Here is a 10,112-nt window from a genome sequence, read left to right on the forward strand (position 1 = left end):
GTAGGCCAATCCTTATCACACTGCATTATGGGAGAAAAAAGTGCACGCACACACACACACACACACACGCAAGCAGCCCTGTGCTGCAGCGATGACTCCAGCCTCCAGTGCTGCCTATAATGACAGGATCAGGATCTGAATCCCTCACACACACACACACACACACACAGAGAAAGCCCCCCACCTCGGCCAGGACTTTAATTTTTTAAGCTACGCAGAACAGGAGCATGGATTTTTTTTTTTTTGGCATCTTGAACAGTACAACAAGTGGGTAACCAATGAGGTGTCTCTGTGCAAGGACGGTTTACAATGGTTTTTGGCATTTTCATTGGTTCTATATTGTTGATTATGGTTTTTGGACCCCCCCCCCATAAATACACACACACACACACATTTTGGCCCCCCTCCCCCATACGCTCCTCATGTTGATGAAGGGAGGCCCAAATGGGAATTATATTCCCCAAACAAAGACTGGGGAGTTTCATAGACATGAGAGCCGGGCACGGTTCAGATATCACAGACTTACAGCAAATGAGGGAGGGAGAGAGAGAGGGAGCAGGAAAGAGAGAAAGAAAGAGTGGCGCAAACACAGACAGGTATTCCAAGTCCATTCACTAACAAACCTGGCGCACTTCACCAAGCTTTGACCATCACTTTCTAAACATTAAAGGACAAACTCTACTGATTCAGAAGAAGAAAGAGGATTTACACATCCTCATTCACACACAGATTAAAGAAACTAAAAATTCTCAATAGTTGATACTTAAAAAAAATGATACAGTTGTTTCTACAGTGTAGTTAATCAAATTAAGGTGTGTTGCTATGCCAATGAATTTTAGAAAAAGTGAGAAAAATGTGTTACCCTGACGTATTTTGAACTGAAACATGAGGTTGGTGTTGATGAAACATTTTCATGTGATGATTCTTTATAAATGACTCTATAAAGCTCTGGAACACGCATTAGAAGTGTTAATCATTCTGTCATGTTCTCAAGTATCACTGAAGCAATAGCAAAATTGCTAATGTAAAGAAAGATAGTTTGTCAGAAAAATAGTTAGCGCTCAAAGTCCGTCAACAGAATTCATCCTTAAAAAAAAGAGAACTAGATTTTTTGTTGTAATTTTTTTAAATAAAATTGAGTGTAGATAAAATAAACAAAGAAGCAAGCTCTAAAGTACTCTTTACATTAATAGTTAAACACTTGACAGTTGTCAAGAGTTTTAAGAATGAGTAGTCTGATGCAACATGGAGGGATGAATCTTGAGATGGAGAAGACAATGGGTGTACTGTTGAAACAGATGTAAAAGGATCGAAAGAATAGTGGAATAGTGAACGGTTTTCTGATGAGTTTGTTAAGCTAAAGTTAGCACTGTTAAACCAACTGAACTGTAAAACGTTTCCAATTATTTGGGGGGGAAAGGAAAGCAAAAACTTGTAGATTCAAAGAAAGGTTCCTTCTTAAAACTGTTTCAAAATGTGTGAATAAATTTTTGTATAATTAAAATATTTCTATATTTATTCTATATTTATCATTTATAGTCATATCCTACAATTACTTTTTAAAGTTATGTTCAATAATTGTACGATTTTTTTAAAGACTTTTCTAACAAATTTATTAGTAAATATCACAATTATTTGTGACCCTGGAGCACAAAACCAGTCTTAAGTTGCACGGGGACATTTGTCGCAATAGCCAAAAATACATTGTATGGGTCAAAATTATAGATTTTTCTCTTTTTCTCTTTTCTCTTAAATCATTAGGATATTAAGTAAAGATCATGTTCCATGAAGATATTTTATACATTTCCTACCGTAAATATATCGAAACTTCATTTTTGATTAGTAATATGCATTGCTAAGGGCAATTAGCCTTCATTTGGACAACTTTAAAGACGATTTTCTCAATGTTTGGATTTTTTTGCACCCTCAGATTACAGATTTTTCTAATAATTTTTCAAATAGTTGTATCTCGGCCAAATATTGTCCAATCCTAACAAACCACACATCAATGAAAAGCCTATTTATTCAGCTTTCAGATAATGTATAAATCTCAATTTCGACTAAAGACTGGTTTTAAACCTGATTGTGAAACCCAAAGTGACTTACTTCATTTAGAGATTAGATGCTTTAAAACTGTATTAGCATTGATAATGATAACGGCCGATTATGCTGCTCATCTTGGATTTAATTTCTATGTAAAACCCACAGCAATCCCTGGACAGCTGAAGATACACACAGCTGTGAAATCTGATGAGCCTCTAGAAGGTTACAAATATTGAAGTAATTGGAATATTCTAGAAACAAGTGTCTTTGTGGTGTGCAAAGGCATCAGCTAGCACATAATAACTGGCTTGCATTAATAGCATTAGCACAGCTTTGGCTGTTTAAAGCAATGCAAAGCAAGCTTTGATGACAATCAATTACAAGGAATCTCTTGCATCGGAAGGCTGAGAAATGTAAGCATCATTTACAGTTCTTATTCGAGTCACACAACAATCTTATGTTTGAGCACTGTAAAGCACGCTCACATCCCACTCCTTCAGATTTACATTTAATACACATACATACAAACAAATGAAGCTCTAGTCATGCTTTTGACATTTGCAGATTTACGCATCAACCTGACTCTTTGCTGTGAGTAGTGGGGTTTAATGCTGAATGCCAGCTTTGTTCCATGTTTGGAACTCTCTTTGTAACATATCCAGACCTTTTTCCCTCGGCAGCGCATTCCCAACCTCCACCTCCTCACAGAATGTTCCCGCCTGCAGCTGCTTCCCTCCACGTGAATTGTGGGATTGTGTGAGAACGTCCCGCGAGTCAGGGCACAGCGCGTCTGACATTCAGGGGCCGAGGTGGCATTTCAGAAGCACTACGGTCAGAAAAATACCTAGAGTGTTGTTTATCCTCCTCGCCTTTTGCGTTGTGTCTTTCCATTCATTTCCGAAACCTTTCCCACATTTCCACAGATGCAGTGTCCAAAAAGATTATTCTCTTTCCTTACACTTCAGGATGATAACTCATTACATCAAAAATCCAAAAAAAAAAAATCTGTTCTAGCTCATCCAATGGAAGCATTAGACGAATAAATAATTAGCAGAATGATAATAAACCAAAGTACAAGGTGACTGATCCATAAAAAGGATGCTAACTGAAAGCAGACAGACTGAAGAAAGCAGAGAACAACTTCACTGCTATATCAAAAAAAAAAATCACTGTCTTCTGAAAATGCATTTTTTTAAAACATTTAAAAGACATTCTTTTAACATTTCACTTGAATTTCTTCACCTGTGCCATATTGATTTTGACACTGCAGCTCGATACATTTTCTAGCCTTGATTGGATTAGGATTACATTTTTAGAGTGTAGTTTTAATTGGATTTCTACTTTCTTTCTGTCTAGTATTTGTAAGATTTATATGAAAAATCAATAGGCAAATCAATAATTTGAAAGGCTGGGAAGAGAAAATTGTTGAATTGATCCAAGTAATGTGAACAGCTGCTACAGACATACTGTGTGCATAAATCTGTTTGTGCTATCTACTTAGTACAAATCACAACTGTGACATATACAGTTAAGTGCTTTTGTCAATAAATCTATGTATTTAAATCTAATTATACTAATGTATTAAATATGTTATTTATATCAGCATTATCATTATCAATTTAGGATGAAAAAGATATGCCGAGTACTTCATAATGCTTCTAAAAATGTCATGTATACCTAACAGTCACATTTCAAATAGAGCTAATACAGCAGTCATGGCTAAGGGTCATTTAAGGTTTATTCATAGTTAAGGCTGACCCATTGTCTGTTACTAATTAATGATAACCAATGTCCAAAGATGCTCTATAATCCCAGTCTAGCACTGTCCAAGAAACATTAGGATTATAATATCTTCAATAATATATGTGTAAAAGGGATATCATCCCAAATGTCACTCCTCTAGATTCCCTTTATTAGGTTCTATTCCCATAATTCTCTCTTTTGTTTAACCAGATGTCCACTCCTAGAACAATAACAGGTGGCCATTTGTTTAAATAGGCCAGTTTACTTAGCAGGCCAGACACATGGACAAGTGTCAAATTTTAATTCAATATATATACAATAAGCATTCAATTACAATAATCGAGATATATATATTTTAAAGCAGTGAACAGTGATTGTAATTGGTGAGGGTGTAAACTGACTTTTCAGGATGAAAAAGGATTTTAATAAACAGTCATTAATGCAAGACGAGAAAATGATTGCCAGTAATGGAGTAATCTAAAAAAATTAATTACAAAACCTATTACCATGATCTATTGGAGAGTCTAATTTGTTCACAAATGACCACCTGTTGCTCCACAGAAGAAATGATGCCTGCTTCAGGACAATGGAAATAAATCACGGTTAATTTACTGACGTTATAACACATAAAACCAAACTAAGTGTAATTTCTGAAATAATATAAACATTTAAATTCTGTTGCCACCCATTTATGCAGAGTTTTTGTTTGACTTATTAAAATATTTCCCTGAGATAAAATAAAAAAAACTATATGAAACTTTTTGACAATATCATTTCTGGTCAATTTCATCAAACGTGAAGTATTCAAATACATTGTACTATTTTCTTTATGTTTTGATCATCCAAAAAAAAAAAAAAAGGAACAGCCATTAGAAAGAATTAACAAAAAAAGTTGTTAACAACAGATTTCAATGTAAAGTAACAATAAAGAAGAACTAAAATAATAATTACAATAAAACAAAAGGAGACCAAAAAAAGAGAATAAGATAAGCTTTAATAGTTGAGCGTGGCATTAGCAACAGCAAGGAGTAGGGTTTGATTCTTCATCTTATGAAATTGTCTATCAAATGCATAAATGTAATAAAAGGAGACCGCAAACAGCTTCCTACTAAATGAACCATAATAGAAAGTCATTTAGTCTCAGTGAAGATGGCCATAAACACGATATGTTCTAGATTAATTTTGGCTGAGAAGAGCGACACAGGCGAACACTTGCTCAGAGGTCATGACTCAGTCTCTCAGTGAGAGAGCGACATTAAAGAGTCCCAGCCAAGACTTTTTTTCCCTCTGGGATGAGGTGGTCCTGCCATCACACAGGCAATCTTTTAGGGTAATTCAAGGGAGGTACTATCTGCTGTCACTCAAGTGAAGAATGCTGAACGCCAGGGAGCCAGTCAGTGCTGACAGGGGCCGTCATTCACACCACCACACAGTGCAGGACACACGCCGGGCCAATCAACAGAGGCCCCTACTGGGAATGGACAGCATCAGGGCAGGAGGCATCCAACCGTGGCAGGGAGAGAGAGAGGGTGGGAGCGAGTGGGCGTGGGACCTTCTGGGGCAATGCCAGAGTTCGACAAGAGTTAATGGAAGCCACTAAACAACCACTAGGATTAGAGGTTAAGATATGGATTAGTTAAAGGCCTTGACGTTGAATCATGGAGCACAATGACTGAACACATAATTCTCCCATTAAATGAGGAGTCCTGGAAAAAAATCATCCAGTTCTTATGAAATATAAAACAAATGGTGGCATTCAGCTAAGTATGCACCTGAATAAACCAGAAACTGATCAAATTACACAGAAAATAAAAAATGTCCACTCCAGGCAAAAGTTCAAACAAGGTGGGCAGAGGAAGGGGGTAGAGCTGGTTCTTACTGGCCCAGACGCCACCTTTCAGCAGGGCACAACACACACACACATTGCACCGATTCATTGAAATGTTCTTTATCCGACACACCATCCAAAGCACTCTCTCTAAAAGACGTCTCCTCGCAACCGTCCCCTGTGCCGCAGTATTAGGCTTGCCAGCCTAGAGGAAGTACATAAGGACCTCTTTGTTAGGTTACACTGGAGGGACATTGTGTAAAATACAGTGCCTGCCCAAGATAAAAGGCTTGCCTTTCCTCTCATCTGAGCTAAGTTTATCCTCCCTGAAGTCTCTCCTTTCTGCCCAGCAGACAAAGGGATGACTTTAGTTTTAGGACCAGCTACCTATCAATACATTCATCATTCTAGGAGAGGGAAATCATGGGGAATTTGCAAGTAATCGCTGAACAGGGGAGTGTCGTAAGCATGTATACTGAGCTAAACAAAGTACCTAAGACCAAACGTATCTAACGGAAAATTGTGTTGCTCTTTGTTTAGGGCACACAACCCTTTTCAAAATGTCCCATTAGACGTTACAGGTAAATTCTTTACAGGATTAGGCTATCAGGTGTAGAGCAGTTGGAAGCAGAAGTCAGCCCGTTAATGACTCAGGTAACAAAGTTTTTGGTATAACACTGAGCCGTGAATGGCAAGGACAACGGCAAACAGGAAACTCACTGTATATTTCCATGGCAGACAGAAATCCTGCATTGCTGAAGACCCCGACAAACAGTTGGTCATGTTTATAAAGTCACAAGGCTGCTTCATTAAAGATTATTTTGTAATCAATAATTACAGTATGTTTGAATTTAGAATTTGAGAATTTAAATGAGAGAAATATACATTTGTATTATACAACAATTAGTTTTAATCCTCCAATCTGTTTGGCCGAGTGGTGTTCCAGATGTGTTGATATTTAGTCCACAGCATTGAGATCTCTCAAAAATTTGAAGAAACTATATTGCCTATTTCCAACGCATGCAAAATACAGTTTGACTTGCTATTTGTACTTGCAATATTACAAAATGAAAGAAATATATATAAAAAATATTTGCAACAATGGTTCATGTTGAAAACAACAAGGTCCAATATAGCTCAACTATTCTTAAAAGAAATATACAATGATCTCTTCATTTTAAATGGACAGAAACATATTTATTCATATCTGTCACTTTGAAATATTTCTTGGTAAACAAATTATTGAAAACCTTTTCAGTGAACATATAGTTTTAAATGAACTGGCTCTATGAAACTGACAGAAAACGATTACACTTACAAGACTTATTCTGTGGCTAAGGGACAAAATGGTCTCCATGTTTTAGTTAAAATGGCTGATAGCTTAGAATTTGCTTTTAGTCCCCCTTGCATCAAAAATTTATTGAACAAAGCATGAATGAATTGTTTTCCCTGTGTACTGTTTTAAGAAGTTTGGTGCACACAAGATCTTTGTCATAATGGGTCACAAACAACAACTGACTTAACTGATCAAAAATCTTTTTTAAAGTTTTGGCCATCATGGCCTAGAGCTGACATGCAAAGTCTGGTGCAGACCAGTCTCCAAAGAAGATGCATACCAGTTTCCAAATTCACTAATCATATGGTTACAGCGTTATTATGGATTTTCTGTGATAGTGCCCCAATATGTGCAAATTTGACACGACTCGGCATGCATCATTAGAATGTGTATTAAGTTTTGTTAAGGTTGGACTCACAGACGTATAGGTAAATTAGTTCGGGCTAGGATAGCAGATAGCCATGGGTGTTAATAAGTTCCTAGCTTCTATGTGCAAAATTTGGTCAAGATTGGACCAATGTATAAGTGGCATTTAAAAAAGTTTTTTTTTTAAGAATACTGAAAATCGTGAAAGAATTCAAATTTGTTTCTATAACCCCACCTAGTATCAGCCAGATGTGTGTCTGTGTGCCTGAGTATATGCACATGTTTCGGACCATCCTGCCAAGTTTTTGATCCGGTGAAAATGACAGACTTCTCTCTGGTAATTTCCCATCATGTAGTTCATTTAAATCCCGCCCCTGCAAGCTCACGTTCATCTGCCTCCACTTTTGATTACAATGTCCATGGTAACACTTTACTAAAGGGACCAATTCTCACTATTAACTAGTTGCTTATTAGCACAACTATTATTAACATATTGGCTGTTTATTAGTACTTATAAAGCACATATTCTGCATGACCATATTTTAGATCCCTAATACCTAAACCTAACAACTACTTTACTAACTATTATTAAGCAGGAAATTAGGAATTTATTGAGGGAAAAGCAGTAGTTAATGGTTTGTTAACAGCGAGAATTGGACCTTAAAATAAAGTGTGACCATGTCCACATCAAATTCAATCAATAACCATCGTATATCGCCACCCTATGTTTTTTATTATATTATAAATAGGTTAATGTAACCCATTATTGGATTATAATCCAAAATATGAGTGTGTAAAGTTTGAATGCAATCCAGACATATACTAAATCGCCCATGTTGGCTTTATCACATGACCAACAATTGCATTGCTTCACTGCCATTCATAACTCATCTCCCATAGGTTCATGGGATAATAAAGTGTCCATCAAAATGGTTCCTCCAGACTGTCTGCAAAACTAGTAGGTCATCCAGGTACTTTTTCGCCTGCTGTTTTTGTACAATACTATTTGGACATACAACTGTACTATATAGAAAGTAGGCAATAAGACACATCATTTGATTCTTTCAGGCACAAAACACTGTTACTATGTTCTACTTCATTTGGAAATATTAAAGTTGGTAGATAAATGGCCAAGAAAGAGCTGACAACACTTGACAAAAACTCTTGACCAAAACTAACAACTTGAACTTAAAACTTTTTCTTAAAACATTTTTCTTTTGATTACAAGCGAAAAAGGAAGCATGTTTCTCTGTGACAAGCAGCAAGCTGAGATGAACTTGGATCTTACAGTGAAAGCCATTACAACTAAAACCATAATGCAAATATAGCTGAAACAATCCCTCAAACAATGCTGAAATACTGTATTCTGATGAGCATGTGCAGCATAGAACAATATTATGTAAAAACTGTTACTATTTTATTTTAAAGGTAGGTTCCATTGAATCCCATTCATGGCCGTACCAGTAGTCTGTCTCAGCTAATAACTAGTCAATATTTTTAACACTAAATTTCAAATGATACAGACTTTAAAATCCTTAATGTACATTTAAAAGGTTGTCATTAATCTTTTATTCGTATTTCCATACCTTCATATTTAAAAGTACATTAACTACTAGCCTATCGAGCATAATATACTAGCTTATAAATCACAAAACAGTTAGTATATCACTAACACAATGAAACATCACAATAAATGTTCAGTGGAGTCAAAAGCAAACGTTATTGTAATGGTGTGATGTCAAAGCTCTTAAGAACACAGGTCTAATCCAACAAACCTTGTGCACCACTGGTTAGAGAGATAATGGCCATCAGTACATCTGTGTTGCCAGGGCCTCCAAATGGAACCCCAAACTGGCACTTAACTGTCACTGTGACCGTGTATGGAACAGTGCCTATCACCAGAGAGACCCTGGCACACACCAGGGCATGAGACACAGAGGCAGGCAGAGAGGGCACTGGGCATCTGGCCAGCCACATAGAGGGCTGCTGAGAGGCAAAGCACCACTGCCACCGCCAATACAATTTTGCCAAAACAAACAATATTGCCCTAAGGAAACCTTCAAATACCCAGATAAAGGTTATTTTGCAGATATATTACAGCACCTCATACTATTTCAAGCATCTTCAAAGCAAAGAGAATAAACAGGTGCTTCTTGTTAAATAAGGGCCAATTTATTATTTAACATTTTTCCTTTGTTGAGGACAATTACAACTACAGAGAGTGCTCATTTTTTTCTTGGAGGTTTAAGGTTTGTCTTTGCTATAAACAGATTTGAACCAAGTGGGGAACTAGGTGACAACTCAAATCATGTCAATCATTAGATAAAGTAGACCAAGGTGTTCAAATGGCAGTTGCTCTAATCACATTTGCAGGCCTAATTCACAGATCTAATGGTTTAACTGTATCAAGAAAAGCTTTTGACGCAAAGGCCAAACAAGAAACTGTGGTGTTTCAACAGAATAAATCCGGTGTTACAAAGCTTCTGTCCAGACTGCCAGTATGTGGGTGTGGATCTGGTAAGTGGAAACGCTCAAGCGTACATGCGCATTAATTGTTTAATGAAAGGTCAGTGGTTCACTACAAAGGAGATCAGCAAAAGCATTTAATCGACTCTTATAAGTGAAGAGAGGTTGTGCGGGCAAGAATGAGACACGCTTTATTTGTGTAAGTGTATGAAAATAATTCACACAGGAGATTGATAGCCTCATTGATAGGAAAATGACTGGAGAAATTCTTTATTTAAAAGAAACAAATAAAGTGTGGAGCTTTGTCCCTTTGTGACATACAGACATATA

This window comes from Sinocyclocheilus grahami, unplaced genomic scaffold (genome assembly GCF_001515645.1).
Source record: "Sinocyclocheilus grahami isolate Dianchi unplaced genomic scaffold, SAMN03320097.WGS_v1.1 scaffold52.1, whole genome shotgun sequence".
NCBI lineage: Eukaryota > Metazoa > Chordata > Actinopteri > Cypriniformes > Cyprinidae > Sinocyclocheilus > Sinocyclocheilus grahami.